The 20428-nt window shown below is 37.7% G+C and overlaps 1 pseudogene; it reads left to right on the forward strand.

Moving 5' to 3' along the window:
* Positions 1–20428, forward strand: part of LOC136264821 (dynein axonemal heavy chain 10-like) — a 42994-nt pseudogene that overhangs the window by 11830 nt on the left and 10736 nt on the right.

Here is a 20428-nt window from a genome sequence, read left to right on the forward strand (position 1 = left end):
CACAGAAACAAACCATGTGATTTGGGATTACACTCCTACTGGAACAAATGTATGGCAAACTAAATCACCATGTTATTAGTGATCTTAACTGATGGGTGTAAAACCATATGGTCTCACACTTTGTTACTGCTGTAGTACAGGCTCTGCTCAGACTACAAATTTTGTCAATGATATTAGCAATGCTTCCAAGAAGCACATGGCTTTTTGACTGATTAGACATGGCAGCTTCCATGGTTATGAAGCTTTGGAGGGGTAAAACCACCTTCGAAGGTTACAAAATTCCAAAGGTTTCAAAGCTTCCAAATCTTTGGTCCAGCTGTATTATGTACATATAATTATAATGAACGAATAAGCAAGGCTAGTACAGTACGTAAATACCTTGTGATATGTTGTTCATGTTTATACATATGTACATAGGTTCATGCTGAGGCTCAGAAGGCTGGGTTACCACCCACCAGGGAGAGCACTTGGGGATACTTTGTCAGTAAATGTGCTAACAATCTCCACATTGTGATGGCAATGTCACCAGTTGGTGATACACTAAAGAATAGATGTAGAAACTTTCCTGGTTTAGTCAATAACTCATCCATTGACTGGTTCACTGCTTGGCCTAAACAAGCATTACAAGCAGTAGCCTCTCGATTTCTATCTGAGGTTAGCAACACTGTATGTTGATACAGAGAACTGCTTCAAAATCTTGTAACAGTATGTACACTCTTGAATAGAAGGTACTGTAGAGTCTGGTTGTTAGGGCATCTGCTTATTAAAGTTTACAAAGAATATTACAATTAACATTACGTAGTTAAGTTAACAGTTAATTAACAGTTAGTTTAGTTAACATTAAGCACATATGTTAATAAAAAAACCTCATTGTAATAATTAATGGGCTCACTCTCTTGGGGTGTCGTCATTTGTAGTTGCCACATGCATAAATTTGGGATCCGGTTTTTGTAGAAATTCTTTTTGTGGAGCACGTATTTCATACTATAGAAGACTATTTTGCTTGGTAAGTTGCACAGTGAAAGGCAATTAAGTGTTGGCCATGTACCACATGAAATTTTACGCCTTGCACAATTAAAAACCACTAACATTTCTTTTCTTGTATAGTTGCACTTCAAGTTGAAGCCTTATGTTTGTCCACATGTACTTATAACAAGTTTAAGTACAAGAAATGAATACGTGACCCAGTTTGGGAAAAAACCGGTCTTAATGCCTATGTCAGCAGATTTGATTTTTCACCCAGAATACAAAACTACATGAATAAACTATCTAATTTCACAATCAAAATCAGCTAGACTTGAGTGGTCTGGTTTTACTGGCTGCTTTTCCCAAGCCCAGTGGTGATCTGTATGTGCAGTTCATCCCTATGCCTTCTTTTTTAATTTTTTGAACAGCCTCTTGCCCTCCATCCAGGCCCCACCTCCTCCCCTTTTGGAGCTTGCCCGATACAGTCAACCTCGGATTAAAAAACTAATGTAGGCTACTTGTACAGTGGATGCTCTGGAAGGTAAGGAATTGGTGTAAAATGTGTGAAAATTTGGTACACATAGCTTCAACCATTGGCAAGTTACAACACACTAAATAGCTTAAAACCGACATTTCTTGATACTTTTAAATAGGCGATAAGACTGGTTTTCCCAGTCTCGGTCACATATGTGCTTATAACAAATAATATGAACTTAATGTATATGTATGTGCATTTAACAACCAGACTCTACAGTATGTAATGAATGTGTACTGCTTTCCAGGTTCAGACCAATTAAAAAATAGACTCTTTCCAAAAATACGTCACTGCTTAGCAACACCTTTCCGACATTTTGATTGGGGCCACTGTCAATTATCACCATTGTGCTACATAGAAATACAGTGGTGAAAACAGCTCAAGCAGAGTAGTATTGTTAAAGGACAGGCCATAGAAATCTTGAGGTTGCAAATTAGTGTTCTGGTTAGAGGCAGGTGGTTAACAGGGCTGAACAAGGTGCAAAACATTGACAACACTACTTTCTTTGCCTGCCCATACCAGAAGCTATTATATAGCATTTTAGTCTGGGTAATCATTAGTACTGTATTGGTAATAGTATCTGTAACAGCGGCTGACCTCCCACATCCAACACCCTGTTTAACAGCTTCTTGTACAGGGCAGACAAGAAAAGTAGTGTTGTCAAGGTTTCACACCTTGTTCAGTCCTGATAACTGCCTGCCTCTAACCAGAACACCAATTTGCAACCTCCAAGACTTCTATGGCCTGTCCTTTAACAATACTACTCTGCTCGAGCTGTTTTCACCACTGTATTTCTATGTAGCGCAATCGTGATTATTGACAGTGGCCCCAATCAAAGTGTCGGAAAGGTGTTGCTAAGCAGTGACATATTTTTGGAAAGAGTCTATTCAGGGTGCAAGCATTTGAAAAATAAAAGGATTAAAAAGCAGCTGCAACTACATTATATTCATCTTTTTTGGGATGGGTGATAAGCACAAGGATTGTATGGTATGAAATTTCTTTATCACATATTCAGTGTACAGTACATAAATTGTCAAGGACTTATAAACATTTTTAGAATTGTGAAATACAGTCATATATGTATATACATGTAGTCATGTATAGGACCACAAAACATGACCTATAGTGCTTGTTCTGTGTATTCATAGTCTCAAACCAAAAGAATCTCATCTTGAGAACATTTGTGTATTACAGAATGATCAAATCCCAGATGACAAGACCAGTGCGGTGGTGGAACACATCGTATATGTGCACTTATCAGTTGCTGACTACAGTAAAAAATTCCTACAGAAATGGTGCAGAGTTAATCATGTCACTACTAAGAACTACCTTGATTTCATTAACAGTTATACTGACCTACTGAAACAGAAGGATAAATTCTTCCTTGATCAGGTTAGAATTAATATACTGCATTTTCACATATATAGTACTCACCTGTATTATTGTATGTGTACATTTGTACAGTGTCGCAGGCTCAGTGGAGACCTTACAAAACTTATTGAGGCCTCAGAACAGTTGAGTGTGCTGAATGGAAAACTAGAGGTTCAGAAAGAAGCTGTGACAAAGAAGACAGGTGCTTGTGAGGAACTGTTGAGTGATATATCTTCTAAAACTGAACAAGCCAAAGAAAAACAACAAATGGCTCAAGCTAAAAGTGTTGAAATTGAATAAAGTTATTGTTGTTGAAAAGGTAATGTGATTAAAATGTGTATTATTATAAAACTTGCATACACAAGTATGCATGTGTATTTGTGTACAGTTGCTTTACAATGGTTATTCAAACTTTCTATTTGTGCACTTTCTGTCATCAATTGCACTGTAGGCAGAAGCTGAGGAAGTATTAGCTGCTGCTCTTCCAGCTCTGGAGGAGGCTAGACTTGCTCTTAGTGATCTTGACAAGTCTGATGTTACAGAAATCAGGTAGGGATCACAAATCATTGTGTAGTTTGTACCATGACCACAAGGGATTTGTCTTATATCCAAAACCTGAGGGCTGCAAGTCCTCAGATATGGGCATATATCTAGGCAACTTCCAAGAGTATAAGTCATATACCATGGGCATACTCACCAAAGAGGTGAAAAGGCATTCACCCCATTAGTTTTATACAAATTTATACGAAAATATGTAAAGATTGATTGTGGGTTTTACAGTGTGGGCTATGGTACTTGCGGAACATTGTTCATAGCCTGTACAATGCTGTTGTACAGGTTTTGCTTGTTTAGTGGTACCATTTCTAGTCATATAACCCATTAAAGATAAACTACGGCATTAGGATAAGTATTTGACAGTATAGATTTATTGACCTTGAATGTCTGAGCCATCTTGTCATGCGGTTGAAATGTGCTGTGTGGAAAAATGATCCAATCATTGTCAAAACAATTATTTAGTGATGTCTAGTTGCTGAACTATACAATACAATGCTTTTTTCCTTCAAGAAAACACTTAGCCTAATTAGCCTATTCTAGCTAAACTCAAACCCGCAATCTAAAACTTTAAACAGTTCAATATACTACCTCAGCATTAATGGCATTTGTGATCAGGACTATACCATAGAGATAGCACACATATGTGACCGGATCTGCGAAAACCCAGCACAATCGCACATGTGTCCAATTCCTGTTTATTAAATATTTATCATCTTCTACTTTGCCAAGTGTACCCCCTGGCAAAGTTTCAGCCTCATATGCCAATAATTTTCAGAGTTACAGCCCTGCAAAGTTGCAACAACAGAAAAATCGATTACAGTATTAAGCATTGAATACAGTGGGTGAAATATTCGCATATCATTGAAAAAAATCTGTAAACATTTTGAATGCCTCTTTCTTAGTGAAGGAAAGAACTAACAATAAAAACCTGGATATTATCTTATTCACCTACTCCAGAGGAGTTGGAAAATCTTTGTTTCATTGCCGTAGACCCAAGAATACACAAGTTATGAGCGTTTGTTTACATCACATCAAAGCAATCATACACAATCAAATTTTCTGCACAAATTTTGCCTTTTTATGCAGTAAAGAAAGCGATAAAAAGACAAACTTACCCAGTAATGGATTCCCAACCTCTATTCATGGCAAACATGATGATGAAAATTTCAGCTCCATACGTCAATGTGTTCGTAAGTTACAACTAAGAGCCTGTAATTTATTTTCCCTATACTTGCTGTATAAAGCTTGCAGGATTGTGTCAGGGTTTCGCAGGTCCAGTCACATATATATATATATATGTTACAGTTTCTTATACCAAGTCATGGTTTAGAAGTGCATGCAGACAAAAGCTCCAACACAAGGTGCAGCTGTGCTAGAAAAATGCTAGAGGTTTATCAACTGTGCAAGGCTTGAGATTATGTGGTATATGCCAATAATGTGGATTTCACTACATATGTTTACCAAGCAAAACAGTGTTCAACAGTACAGTATGGTACTCATGCTCCACATGAAGGATTTTGGACTCCAAATATTGGTATATACAAATCGCACCACTCCAAGAGATTGAATCAATAAACTATCACAACAAAGTTTCTTTATTAGGTGCATACACTTAACAATATTTTGGGAAGAACAACCAGACTCTACAGTATCATGATAAACCACAGGGCAATGTCATTATATTGCTCTGTGGTCAGGGATATAACTCTGTAGTTTCCTTTGATTTGAAGTGTCAAAGTTGTGTGTAGCTCCAAGTACTTATCATAATGCATACTGTATAATGCAGATCATTTGCCAAGCCTCCCCCACCAGTTCAGACAGTGTGTGAGTGTATAGTTGTGTTGAGAGACTTCAAAGAAGTCAGCTGGAAAACTGCTATAGGAATGATGTCTGAAACAAACTTCCTGAACTCCTTAACAACCCTGGACGTGGATGGAATCAATTCAGGACAAGTAAACAGTACATTTACATACAGTATGTACAGTGTAAATATGTAACACATTTATGCTGGTAAAACAAGTTGAGGCTTTCTTAAAGAAGATGGACATTGAATATGATTGTATGAAAGAAATTAGTAGAGCTGGTGCTGGCATGTATAAGTTTGTCAAGGCAGTCATGGGCTACTGTACTGTTGCCAGAGAAATTAAACCTAAGATGTGTAGGGTATTTGTAACATTGTATACACTACAGTAGAACACACAAGTCACAAGTATATGTGCTTACATATTGTGCATCTTTAATACCATATAGGTGGCTAGGTTGGAGAAAAATTATCAAATGAGCAAGCGTGAGCTGGATAAGATCAACAAAGAATTGAGTAGCATTGAGGAAGAGTTGAATGCTCTTAGTAAATAATATGAAGAAGCCATATTATCAGAGAAGCAAGCATTACAAGCTGAAGCTGAACTTATGGAAAAATGACTGATAGCTGCTGACAAGTTGATATCTGGTTTGGGTTCTGAGAAAGTCAGGTGTGTACATTTTGTGTAGTGTGAATGAATGGTGTGTAAAGAGGGTGAAGTTTATTGGGAAAAACAACCCAGTGAATCCTGTGGGTGTACTCTTGTGTGACTAAATACTCATACAAGCATGTTTGTGAAATTATCATACAGATATTAGAGATCATGGAAATTTGGGTTTTTCTGGCCAAAAAAAATCTGCCAAAATCCAGCTTCACAATAATACTATCCCGATGCCTTGGCAATATTGGTTAGTTATAACCAAGCCCAAAAGTGCCTTTGGTATGATGGCACCCTAAATACTTCCAATAGATTGCTACAAAATTTTGGCTGCCTGATGCTTTACTGGATTGATTGCAAAGGCGCTTCTTCTACTGTTCTTCATTTTTAACACTGTAAAACAGGCTGAACATAGCTGAAAGTGAAGCATAATGGCCACTTCACTTTTGAGCCAGTAATTGATAATTTTATGCATGTTCACTCGAAAACATTACCTCTGGTGCCATCCTTTCTTTTGATGCAGTATGTGTGGATTCACCAGTCATAATAATGTTACAAAAAAGTAAACAAAAGGAAAATTAAGAATTTTTCTATGACCTTTAATCGAACTTAAAATTCTCAATTTTTCCCTATGCTTGTTGTATAGTACTAGTATTTTAAAAATTGTTAATTTAAAAATGAAGTAGGGATGTATGCAATAAAAGTAGTGAAACAAGACATGAATGATGGTATTACAGTGTAGCTCAGTGGGAACGTCTCTACTTTGGCATGCTGTAATACCATCATTCATCTCTTGTTTCACTACTTTTATTGCATACATGCATACTTCATTTTTAAATTAACAATTTTTTAAATACTAGTTTGTTTAATACTTTGCTGCTAGCTACAATGTAACTTGTGACTGTTCTAATAGAATATGATAAATGACTGTTGTATTAGAGTGACTGTTGTATAAGAGTATATCTTGAGTCAACCAAGAGGTGTGCAGCTAGCTAGACCAATAAGGGGTGAGGTCATCTTGTTTACTGTTAAGTATTATAAATAAACAACTAGATTGTTAAAAGGTGTGGTCCCTGTACTTTATTTGATGGGTGTGGTCACAAATCTATTGCAAACGGGATCCCAATCATAAACTTGCAGATATCCAGCTAGTATAGCACTGGGACTGAAGCACTTCTGAAATCCAGCTCTAAAATAATTCTGTGGCATCTATATATGTTGCTGAAAGCGAGTGTTTACACGGAAAATTAATGCCTTGATATGGTTTCGTTGGATGAAGAAGACAAGCAGCCTGATTGAAGACAAAAGAAAAAACAAAATGCAGAGGGCCTATACTCGTCAGAACACCAAAAGGCACATCTCACCGGTGAGTTTGTAATTGTGGTGTAAAATGGTGGCCATGCACTGCTTCGTTTGGCCTCTAGCCTTGTGACTGTGGTCAGTGAGGCAGGCAGTGAGGCAGCAAGGCAGTGAGACGAATTCAAGTTTTGGCGATTTTTAACAATTTTTATATCCGACCACTTGTGTTTTATTATATTTATTGCTGTTTTGTATATTATATGGACTAGTACTATTCCGTAAAGGTGATTTTTGTTGCATAAAATGTCTCTAGGGTGATTTTTAAAGGCAGAATTTTGGGCAGCACACAAAATTTTCTAGGCGATCCCTACTTAAATGGTACTACCGTACCGTTTGATAGGTGTTTGAACTACTTGTGCATTAATACAACAAGAATGAGCCTACTGACCAAGTACCTGTAATGAGTTGGCCTATGATGGTGACGTCATTCCTTTTACATATAACCACCAGCTTGGAGAACAAGCCTGCAGCAATGGGCCACATTGCTTAAGTATGCTGTTTTGTTTACTAAGGCAAGGACTGATATAGATTTCCAGGCAGTAAATCAAATGTCGCATCTTTGAAAGCATTGCAAGACACTTCAAGGTCCGAGCAAAGCTTGGAGCAGCATAAGGGAAATCTGCTGCTAAAATAATCACTGTCGGAAACAAAGTAACCAGCCAAACAGAATGCTATCAGTCTCTGCTGAGTCATGATACTTAATGGAGTGCCATAATAATGCTAGGTATGCCTACTGTTAGTGGTGCCCAGAAACCACAGCCATATAAATATCTCAAATTGCAAACCTAGACCGCTCTTTCTCCTATTTTACCACTCATAATTTATACCATCGGTAGACTAGTTCATTGGCTACAATTTAGCAACAAGCATGTTAACATCCATTATTCTCTCAAGGAGAAATGAGCTAATTTTTCTAATGAATGTGCAAACATTGTCCGGAAACGCCCACCGTTACCTTAGCTATAATAGGGATTGGAAGCTAGCATCTACAGTGGAGGATTCATGTTGATGCAACTGACATGCAGTGGAACCAAGGTTGTGATTATGTCATTGCTTCATTGGAGTGTCAACTTTAAAGTGGTTCTGAGTTGGTAACACAACCATTAGCAAATTATAGCCACAAATTGCTACATGTATAACCTGAGCAAAGAAACTACTCACTTTAAGCATAGATATTAACTTGTAGTGTACAGTACATGCAGAAGAATTTGGAGCTAAAAACATTATTGTCAGACCTAATTAATAAGGTATTCACTAATACCACTTACCATAGTTAAAGTATAAAGGGAATGTAAGTGCTCCTTGAATACATCTAGCTAAAAATATTATTGTCAGACCTATTAGGAGACTGTTTGTTATCGTCATCATTTCTGACCTACCTTGGTGCCTTCTCGTGGGACTTCCGTTATCAAATGCAAGTGGAGGACTGGCAAGCTGATGTTGTACAATGTGAGATTCCACTCAGTCAACCATTCAAGTTAGAAACATTGTTAACAAATGATGTTGAGATCAGCAAGTGGACATCTGAGTCATTACCACCTGATGAATTATCAATACAAAATGGAATACTCACCACAAACGCTAGCAGATACCCTCTCTGTATTGATCCTCAGCAGCAGGCTTTAAATTGGATCAGAAAGAAAGAAGAAAAGAATAATTTAAAGGTAGCTAGCTACTGCACGATTTAACATTCCATATTGCATACTGTATGTACTACTGCTCATTATTTAGATTTGTGCTTTTAATGATCCTGACTTCATCAAGCAACTAGAACTTGCCATCAAGTTTGGCTTTCCATGTCTGTTTAAAGATGTTGATGAGTACATTGATCCAGTCATTGATTCTGTACTGGACAAGAACATTAAAGGTTGTGAATCAGATGTAGTTCTCCTAACATACTTGTACATGCAAACTTAGGTTCTGGTAATCGTCAAACCATCACACTAGGAGACAAGGAGGTGGATTATGATCCAAACTTTAAACTCTACTTGAATACTAAACTAGCAAACCCCAAGTATACACCAGCCATATTTGGAAGAACAATGATCATCAACTATACAGTAACACTGAAGGGGTTGGAAGATCAGCTACTCAGTGTAATTGTTGGGTTTGAAAAGAAAGAGTTGGAAGAGCAACGTGAAAGATTGATCCAAGAGACAAGGTAGACTTTTATGTTTGGTCTGATGTTTAATGGAATGAAGAGTTGTAATTGCACAATAATCATTTGTTTATTCCATATTAGTGATAATAAGCGACTGTTGAAAGATTTAGAGGATACTTTGTTAAGAGAGTTAGCTACCTCTACTGGAAACATGTTGGACAATGAGGAACTGGTACAAACCTTGGAAGAAACTAAAGTTAAAGCTTCAGAGGTACAGAGAACATTATGTGTACACGTAATACCTATATGTCTACTCTATGTACATTGCTACATATGTAGGTATTTGCTAAACTAAAAGAAGCTCAAGTGATATCAGCAGACATTGACAAACTCAGATGGTTACAGACCAGTAGCAAGGAGAGGTACTGTACTCTTCTTCATACTGGCTGATATGGCAGCCATCAACACCATGTACCAATGCTCCCTCAGTTCTTACCTTGAAGTGTTCAACTATTCCCTTAAGAAGAGCCTCCCAGACTCTCACCTACCCAAGAGACTGAAGAATATCATGGACATACTTACACACAATGTATACAATTATGCTTGTACTGGTGAGTGTTAAAATATTTGAAGTCCATATAGTGTAGCAATGAATTCTTTGCACAACGTATTATTTGAGTATGTTTAAAGTCACTCTATTTCTTTTATCATAGTTATTGTTTATCTTAAAGGTTTGTTTGAGGTGCACAAGTTATTATTCTCATTTCAAATGACAATCAAAATTCAAGAAGTAGAGGAGAGCTTACATGAAGAATTAGATTTTTTTATAAAGGGAAATATCTCATTGGAGAAGAGCTCTCGGCTCAAGCCATACAATTGGATTCCAGACCAGAGCTGGGAAGACATTATATAAGGCTGAGAGAAATTAGCCCTGATGTGTTTGGTAGCTTACCTGATGATGTGGAAAAGAATGAAAAAGTATGGAAAGAAGTGAGCACTTATTGTAGTGTGAAGTTTGATTTGCTCGCAGTGATAATTATTGCACTTCAACTGCAGAATATCATAATTTTATTATTATTATTTAATGGACAATTAAAATACAAAATTGATTAATAGGCCAAAGGCCTTTGACAATGTCCATGTCCAGTTTCTCTCCAATATTGGTCTAGTGAGTGTTTGAAAGAAGATATTGTTTTTGCCAGAACTACTTCGTCAGGTAAGTCATTCTATTGTTGGATTATTCTAAAGTTGAAAAAAGTGTTGACCAATGCTTCTGCTAATTCTTTGTTTTAAAAGTTTCATTTGATGGCCCCTGGTAACACTGTCTTGTTGTAATGTAAAGATATCTTTGGGGTCAATTTGATAGTATGAGTTTAGTATCTTAAACACTTCAATTAGGTCTCCTCTTTGTCATCTACAAAAAAGTGAGTGCAAATCTAGTTCTTGAAGTCTAGCTTCATAAGATAGTGTAGAGATAGATGGTATCAGCTTAGTAGCCCTTCTTTGAACCTTTTCTAGTACGTCAATGTCCTTTGCTAAATGAGGGCTCCAGATTGGGGCACAATACTCTAGATGCGGTCGGACTAAAGTTTTGTACAGCAGTGTAAATGATGGTGCTGATCTATTCTTGAAACTACGCTTCAGTCTTCCCAATACTTGGTTAGCATTACTTGCAATTTTGTGACAATGAAGACTTGAGCCCATGTCTGGTATGATCCATACACCTAAATCTCTTTGTTCTGTTGTAGATTCTAGCTGATTATGAGCTCCTGAGGCCTGATCGTACAGGGTGTAGGTGATGTGGTCTCCTCTACCTAAGTGTATTACAGTGCACTTTAAAGTATTAAACTTCGTCTTGCATGACCAGTTCGAGATAAAATTAAGGTCTTCCTGTAAAATTTTGACATCTTGAGGAGTTTGGATAATTCTGTAAAGTTTAGAGTCATCAGCAAACATCTCTAGTGTACTTTGGAGTCCATCAGTTGTGTCATTAACATACTACAGGATAATAAAAGTGGGCCGAGCACTGACCCTTGTGGTACTCCACTTGTAACATTCACCCATCTAAAACTGCTACCATTAAGAACCACACGTTGTTGTCTACCAATCAAAAAGTTCTTTATCCATGTGAGAAGGTTGCCATTGATACCATAAGATTGTAGTTTACTTATAAGTCGTAAATGTGGGACGGAGTCAAAGGCTTTGGAGTAGTCTAAATAGACAACGTCAACACCAAACCCAGAATCAAGAGCAGCAGACCATTTGCTGTGGCATTCTAGTAAGTTGGTAAAGCATGATGTATGTTTCACAAAGCCGTGCTGGTTTGGGTTGAGTACCCTGTGTAGGTCAAGGAAGTCCTACAGTTGTTCCCTTATTATTGATTCAATAAGCTTAACTACTTGTGACGTAAGACTTATTGGTCTGTAATTAGATGGTTGCTATCTACTGCCTTTTTTAAGAATAGGTGTAACATGAGCCTTCTTCCAAAGGTCTGGAAGTGTGCCAGAGTTCAATGATTGCTTTGTTATAAAAATAAAGGCTTAGCTAAGGAGGCAGCACATGATTTAAGAAAGTGAGGATGTAAAGCATCAGGGCCAGGGGCCTTGTTTCCGTTCAAGGAAAGTAGTTTGTAAAATATTAATTCTTCTGATATGTTAATGTCTGACAGTGTTTCAGAAATTCGGGTTGAAATGGCTGGAATATGACTTGACTCTTCTACAGTAAACGTGGACTTGAAAAAGCTATTTAACTCTTCAGCAGCTTCTGCATCAGATAAAGTCATTGTACCATCTGATTTTTGCAAATGAGTGATGTCTGATCGATTTTTTTGTTTGCTGTTTATGTCGCGATATAGTGCTTTAGGATGAGTCTGTGAAAGTTGAATCAGTTTTGATTCATAACTAGATTGGGAAGATCTTATCAATGATTTGACTGTGTTTCTTTGTTGAACATAGGTCTGATAGTCACTACTAGTCTTGGTGGTTTTCCACTTGTTGAATAATCTTTTCTTATTACAAACAGCGACTTATAATCTTGTGGACCACCAAGAAAGCTTAGCTTTGTTAGCTTTAGAAACTGTAGGAATGTAAATGTCAATAGCTGATGATACAGCTTGAACAAATAAATTGTAGTTATGGTCTATGTCATGACCTTCAAATCTTGACGACCAGTCCATTTCTTTGAAGTAACTGTTCAGGGAATCATAATCCCCTCTAAAATAATTGTAGGACTTAGTGGTTTTACTCCGTTTGTGTATTGCTCCGCAACAAAGTTCCCACATCAAACAGTCATGATCACTAGAGCCAAGTGGGGGTAGGTGAACAAGGTTAGTGACATTATCAGGGTCATTTGTTATTATTAAATCTAAAATAGAAGACTTTTGACTAGGATGATGGTGGGTAGGTTGAGTGGTATGCTGGGATAAAAAAGAGTCTTGCATTGCATCAAAAAACTTGGCTGAGAATGATGTAGGGCTACTGGAACAATAATGGTTGACCCATTCTATATCTGGGAGATTGAAGTTGCCAATAAGTAAAAGTTGATTGATCCTTTGCTGAAGGGAGATGGTGTGAATTATGTCTATGAGCTTAGAGCTGTTTAATTCAGTAGAGGAGGGTGATCTATAAACTAATCCAACAAGCAGGGTGTTATTGGCAGGTAAAGAGATTAAACACCACAATGATTCGTCAAAGTTGACTGTTTCAAGCTTTTGGCAAGGTGAGCATATGAGTGATTTGTGGACGTATAGAAGGACTCCACCACCGTGAGAAGCAGATCGGTCATTTCGTAAGATGTTGTAGTTGTCTAGATAGATTTCAGAGTCCTTAATACTACTGTCTAACCAGGTTTCAGTGATGCCAATGATATAGGGATTGTGTTGAGAAACAAGTAACTGAAGTTCACTGAACTTGTTGAAAATACTCCTGGCGTTTGTTTGTAAACAAAGGAGAGAGTCAAGGGTAGTCACAGATTCAGTGTTACAATTAGTTGAGGTTGTACCGGGGGAGAATTTTACTCCTCCCTCCGGACAATCAGTCCGTTTTTTATCCGATAAAAATTTCCTTCCTTGTTCATGTCAGCTAATTTGCTCCTAAGAAGTTTGTTTTCTTTTTGCTGCTGTGGGGTAAGGTCAGGTGTAATGTAGATTTTACGAAAGCTACTTGGAGTAGAGTCATGACGTAAGCGAGGGCAGCAACGTAGAATAGCTGCTTTTTCTTTGTCAGAGTTGACGGTTACTTTTAGGAGCCTGCTTTTGTTTCCCTTCTTTCCTAGTCGTAAAGCATTGTTAATTGTTGCTTTTACACCCAAATGCCGAAAAATATCTGTTAATGTCTTGGTGCTTGCGGGCTTCTGCATCATCCCCGGAGACTTCTTCTAGGTTGTGGACTATCAAGTTAAGTTGTCATTTACTTCTTTCCTTCTCTTCTGCAAGTACAGAGCTTAGAGCAGTTGAAATATCAGTAGAGCCCTTAACTGGGTGCTGAATAATGTTGGTATATTGTTGCTGAGAGCCTTCAAAGCCGTCGTTGGTTTCCATTATTATTGGACCTTCTTGTGAAGCTGTTTTGGGCTTGAGACATTCTTTTGCCTGATTGACCACTTATGTAAATTGATCAACTACTTCCTTTAAGCACAAAGACACACTACTTTGAACAGCTTGGGATAAACTTTCAATTGTACCAGCTTGGCCAATAGCTTTGCTAACAAGCTATTAAGTACATCACAGTATTGACAGAACCAGTGTATTTGGTTATACTCACCCACTGTTGTCATCACATTTTCTGGAATCTTTTCACAGGCTGCGCACAAATACATTTCACATTTTTCACACTGGATTAATTGATCAACAGCACTGGTGCATCTATCACAGTACAAGCTTTCCTCCTGTGAGTCGCCATCAGTCTTTCCTCCTTTCTTGGGGTAAGGCTCAGCTGAACCTTTAGCCTTAGGGTTCTTATCCTTGTGCCCTTTTGGTATTGTTTCGAAATTCTAAATAATGCTCACCACACGAAAATTGGTGCAAATCAAAGCAGTGCTGGTAAGTAGGTGGCACAATAGACTTCTCAAATCAAAACAATGGTAACAACCAAGAGAAATCAATAAAATAGACAATAAGATGATTTAAAATCAAACAAGCCTTTAGCCAAATCACGTGAGTTTATTTTATTTTATGTTTATTGCATTGGTTCTTGTTTCTAGTGGTATGATCTGGATACTCCAGAATCTGCTACATTTCCTGAGAAATACTCAAGGAATCTCACTGACTTGCAGCAACTGATGTTGTTGAGATGTTTTAGAGTTGATCGTGTCTACCAAGCCATCACTAACTTTATGACCCAGAGTATGGGAGAGAAATATGTCACACCACCTGTGATCAGTTTTGAGTCCATATTTGAACAGTCCAGTCCTCTGTCTCCCATTGTGTTCATATTGAGCCCTGAAGCTGACCCTGCTGGAGACCTAGGGAAACTAGCTGAGAGAATGGAATTTGGTGGGAACAGACTGAAATTCCTAACCATGGGACAGGGTCAAGAGAAGGTAAATGAATACCTACCTTTTACACACATAACCAAGAATCCAAGATCACTTTCTCATTAACTTGTCCTAGCTTAAAGAATTGCACATATGTTAGCCATTGTGTTGAACATTACATGTATCTTTTAACTCTCCATGTTATTAACAACATTGACATGAATAGAAAGAAACTTCATTTTTGGCCACTTATAGGTAGCGTTGCAACTACTGGAAACGGCTGCTTCAAGGGGTCACTGGCTGATGCTGCAGAATTGTCATTTGTTAGTTCGTTGGCTGAAGGACTTAGAAAAAGCTCTAGAACTACTACCCAACCTCATCCTGATTTTAGACTCTGGCTAACCACTGCTCCTACCAATTGGTATTTTACAACGATCACTTAAGGTATCATCATGTTTGACTGAGTATTGTGTTACTGTATGTGTGAATGTCAGGTTGTGACAGAACTTCCTAATGGACTGAAGTTGAACTTATGTAGCACCTATCACAAGTAGGCACCAGCCGATTATGCCGGCATAATTTAAAGCATAATAGGTGGCCAAAAGCATCCAGCATAATGCCAGAATAATAGGGACGATGTTTGAAAAATTAATTAAATGCACAATACGCGTGCCTGAAAGAAAGCAAATATTCACTGCCAATAGTATTATTAAGTGCATTTTATAATCAAAAACACGTAATACAACTTATTAAACCGTTTCTTTGTTGGTTATTCACACTTTGCAAAAATAAGATCAAGATACTCTAATAGAACAGTCACTTACTCTAATAGAGCAGTCAGGAAAGGCTGATATACTCTAATAAAACAGTCACTTCTAGAGCATAATTTTGATTTTGAAAGCATAATTTTGAGTATAATAGGCTTAATTTTTGAGCAATGCTCAAAAGCATAATAGGTAAAATTTCGGGCATAATAGGCCGGTGCCTAATCACAAGATTCTTACATCAACGCTTCAAGATTGTCCACGTACAGCTTTCAGACCTCTTGTGTTTACTATAGCATTCTTCCATGCTGTTGTTCAAGAGAGGAGAAAGTATGGAAAGGTATCATTCACATGTAGAACACATAATAATTTTATACATGTGTAAGTGTTTATTGTTACTGAGTTTTGTATAGCTACATGTGTTGTTACTACGTATTCTGATTTACACAGATTGGATGGAATGTATCATATGACTTCAATGAATCAGATTTCCGGGTGTGTATGGATATACCAAATACTTACCTCACTAAAGCTCATGAAAATGGAGAACCAAAATTCCTTGGGAGTCCCTGAAATATCTAATAGGAGAGGTATACACATAATGTAGTACAGACAATTTGTTAACAACATTAATGTACAGGTTATGTATGGTGGAAGAGCAATTGATGACTTTGATAGAAGAGTACTGAAGACTTATATGGATGAATACATGGGAGACTTCATATTTGACACATTCCAACCTTTCCACTTCTTCAAGAATGTTGATGTGCATTACTGTATCCCTGAAGATGGTAACAAGGACACTTATGTAGAAGCTATTGAGGAACTTCCACTGGCAAACACTCCTGAAGTATTTGGGTTACACTCTAATGCAGAAATTGGCTACTTTACTAGAGCAGCTAAAGACATGTGGTCACAATTGATAGAACTACAGCCTCAAACTGGAGAATCTGGCACTGGTATTAGTAGGGAAGAGTTTATTGCCAACATTGCTTCTGATATACAGGTGAGAAGACACCATAGCAAATCAGTGACGTTTATCACATTGTTCTTGTTACAGTCCAAGTTACCAGAGTTATACAAACTTGATGTGATCAGAAAGAAGCTTGGTGACATGATCTCACCCACCACCATTGTATTGCTACAAGAGTTGGAATGTTTTAACAAGTTAATCAAAAGAATGTCAGTGTCTCTTAGCAACCTTCAGAAGGTTAACTCTTCATAAAGACAGTGATGTTTTATGACAACCAAATTGTGTTATATTTGTACACAGGCACTGGCAGGAGAGGTTGGAATGAGTGTAGAACTTGATGAGTTATCCAAATCATTTTATAATGGTCATCTTCCCTCAATATGGCGTGCACCAATACCAACAATGGGTTTGTATAGTTGTACAATCTACACACATCAACACATAACATATATACATTTAGGTAAAAGAGGGAGAGCCATATGTGATGTGGCTATCAGGTCTACACATTCCAGAGTCTTATCTTACAGCACTGGTACAGGCAACATGTAGGAAGAATGGTTGGCCACTAGATCGGTCCACTTTGTACACTGCAGTCACTGAGGTATGTAGCCATATTGTAGATGAATGTATTAGCTGTGATACAATATGTGTTTACTAATCACATTGCTAGTAATATACTGTTATTCTTCTAGTATACTAATGCTGATCAGGTGTCTGAGAGAGCACCGTCAGGTTGTTATATTAGTGGACTGTATTTAGAAGATGCCATGTGGGACCAGGAGAATCAATGTCTTTAGAAGTCTCTTCGTAAAGTTCTCATTGAAGAACTACCAATATTACGGATAATTCCTATTGAAGCACACCGTCTAAAACTTACACGTTTACTTATAAAAGCCTGTCCATAAATTAGTATAGTTTATGTAATTGAACTGATATTGTCATATAGACACTGACAGTAGCACCTGATCACCAGCTGCTAGTGCTGCAGCTCTGTCCATTTTACAAACATTGATTACTTTAAAAACTAGTTATACCATTTAGTAGGGCAGCTTAGCTGGTGGAAGTGGACACTCTGGACAAAAGCATCAACTTTTTTTTACATACTACCCAGGTTGGTAGCTTTCAGTTTTTGATAGGAACCAATTCATCCAATCACCCTCAGGCAGTTACTAAAGCATTTTAAGATGACTTCCATAGTTCGTATGGTGGCTTTTGGTTTTTTTCTCCCTTAGGCATTGTTTGAATTGTTAATACTTGGCATTAAAGTATAGGGCTTACTTTGTGAAACAACTTGATTTTTATTTGAAGTGAATAGCTCGCTTCATTGAAGAGTTCTGATCATTTATATAAATAGAAACCCCCAGAAACCCCCAAAAATTGACCCACCCACGCATCTAATTACAAATACTAAATGATGTTTGTTTTTGATACCTAATTCCTGATCATTTCATCATTAAGACATGTTAGGATTATTATAGGCATATATTTCATGTAGAATGTTACCATAGAAACCTAAACACTTATCTGTTACCATAGAAACCTAAAAATAAACATTGAAAATGCTCAGTATAGTGTTCTCAGTAGTCTTGTGATCCTTCATGTATCATTATATAAATTGCATGCTCTTAATTCATTATCATGATACCTAAGTACCTGTAAATATCGATGATACCTGTACTATTTTAAAAACTATACACAATGAATCAGAATTGTAAGAAGCCAACTAAATACATAGAATCACAAGAACAATAATATACTAAATTTTACTGTATATGAAAACCTTGAGTAATATTAGTAGTCTATTAAGTGTCATCACTCTCAAAATTAGTTATTGTATGTTTCTCAATCTAAGCAGTGACAGTTACAAAGCTCTGTGCACTTACAACCAGCTTTTCTGCATGAACATCTGCCACAACATCCAGCTTGGCTCTTACATTTACACTTGACTAGTTCACTACAGGCCTTAGCAGCTATAGGTAATGTGCTCCACACCGGAATCCAGACATTGCACTCATCAAGTGTCCACCCCCAGCCTTCTGGAGATGGGATTTGTTGCTCACTTTGCTCACTGGTGCACCATATTGCAGCTTGGTATGCCACTCGTTTGGTATGCTGCAACAGTGCGTCCTGTGTTGGGGGTAGCTTCTCCATCATCCTACCCTTGTGGCAAAATAAATCCTTTCTAGCTTCATTCACACATTGTAGCTCACTTGTTTTGTCATACATTATTACTGTAAAATGTTCTAGCAACTTGAAATGTGGAGAATCAATATCTATAGTAGACAAAGGGTGGAGTGCCATGTAGGTGAATGCTTGTGTTACATCATTGAAACAATTCCACGAGTATATTGACAGGAAGAAAGAAAACGTCATTTTCACACTTTTGTATCTCGGTGATAGCTTATCCGATTGAAACCAAATTTGCTGCAGAGTTGCCCGCCATCTAGGGGAGTCTACATTCCAAATTTGAAGGAAATCACTCAAGTCATTTCCGAGATATGAGCGGCCAAAGTTTCGTTTTTTTTTTTCTTCGTTTTTTTTTTCTTCGTCTTTTCGCACACTTGCAAAAATTGCTATAAACGCAAACGCGTGCTCCGATCGCCTTGAAATTTGGCACACAGAAAGGGAGTCCAAAGGCGCATCCTAGCATCAAATTTGGTGCAAATCCTATGAATGGTTCAGGCGTTATGACCGATTATTCGCGTAAAACAATATCGATTTGTTGTCACGTCTACAGGGTAAACTAGTCTCGCGTGGCCAGACCCTTTCCGCGCAGCCGCTTATCGATTGGAAATTATAAGCGCCGCGCTACAAGGGTCTGGAATAGTTCATGAACATGAAATTTTTCGACACGTTATTGGTGACAATTGATTGATTCGGTAACACCTAAGATACAAAATGCAACGTGTGTTTCCTTGAATCTTTAGTCTGTTTTGATCGGACAATCCGCTTAAAACCTTTCGCCTACTTTCCTTGTAACTCGAGATGAACTGAGCTTGTTTGTCTTTATTCAACCGTACTTGTTGAAGATTCAGTAGTGGGTAGAAGGAAAAACCTACACGGGTCGATACTCGTCATCCCCAGAGGCCTTCTTCAGCTCATTCTTCAGTAATCAGATCACTTTGGCGATTAAGGGATCGCGTGAGCCAATTTACACTCCCCAGCCACTGGGGATTGTAGATTTTTTTAAATACATGAACTATTCCAGACCCTTGTAGCGCGACGCTTATAATTTCCAATCGATAAGCGGCTGCGCGGAAAGGGTCTGGCCACGCGAGACTAAGGGTAAACCGCTTCATGGAATGAGCTGAAAATTGCTATGTAGATGGAGTAACCATCGTAGGAGTGCCTTTTGGTGGTTTGAAAGGAATCGAGATTAAGACCACAGAGATATGACACAAAACCCAACCTGTGTCACAATTACGCGATCGATTTTTAGTAATAAAAAAGTATTAGTTTTTACGCCTACTAGGCAAACCGCTAAGAGCAATGAGCTGAAAATCGGTGTATAGCTGGAATAATCTTCATAGAAAGTCCTTGCAGTAGTATAGAAGAATTGGAGTACAAACCACTGAGTTATGATTCGAAAGCCAACTCTGTGTAGCAAATGCGAGATCGAGATACTCTAATAGAACAGTCACCCTAATAGAGCATTCAGCTAATTTATTTACTCCATTATAGAATTCTATTACATTACAAGTTATTCCGTAGGGAGTTCAGCTGCAAACAGTTAATCTTTTAGACAGTTCAGCAAGAAGCAAGTCACCCTGTGGAGAATTAAGCTACAATTATATCACTGTAGAGATTCAGAACATTACAAGTCACACTGAAGAGAGTTCAGCTATTAACAAGTCATGCACCCTGTAGAGAGTT

The sequence above is a fragment of the Dysidea avara genome, chromosome 8, assembly GCF_963678975.1.
Source record: "Dysidea avara chromosome 8, odDysAvar1.4, whole genome shotgun sequence".
NCBI lineage: Eukaryota > Metazoa > Porifera > Demospongiae > Dictyoceratida > Dysideidae > Dysidea > Dysidea avara.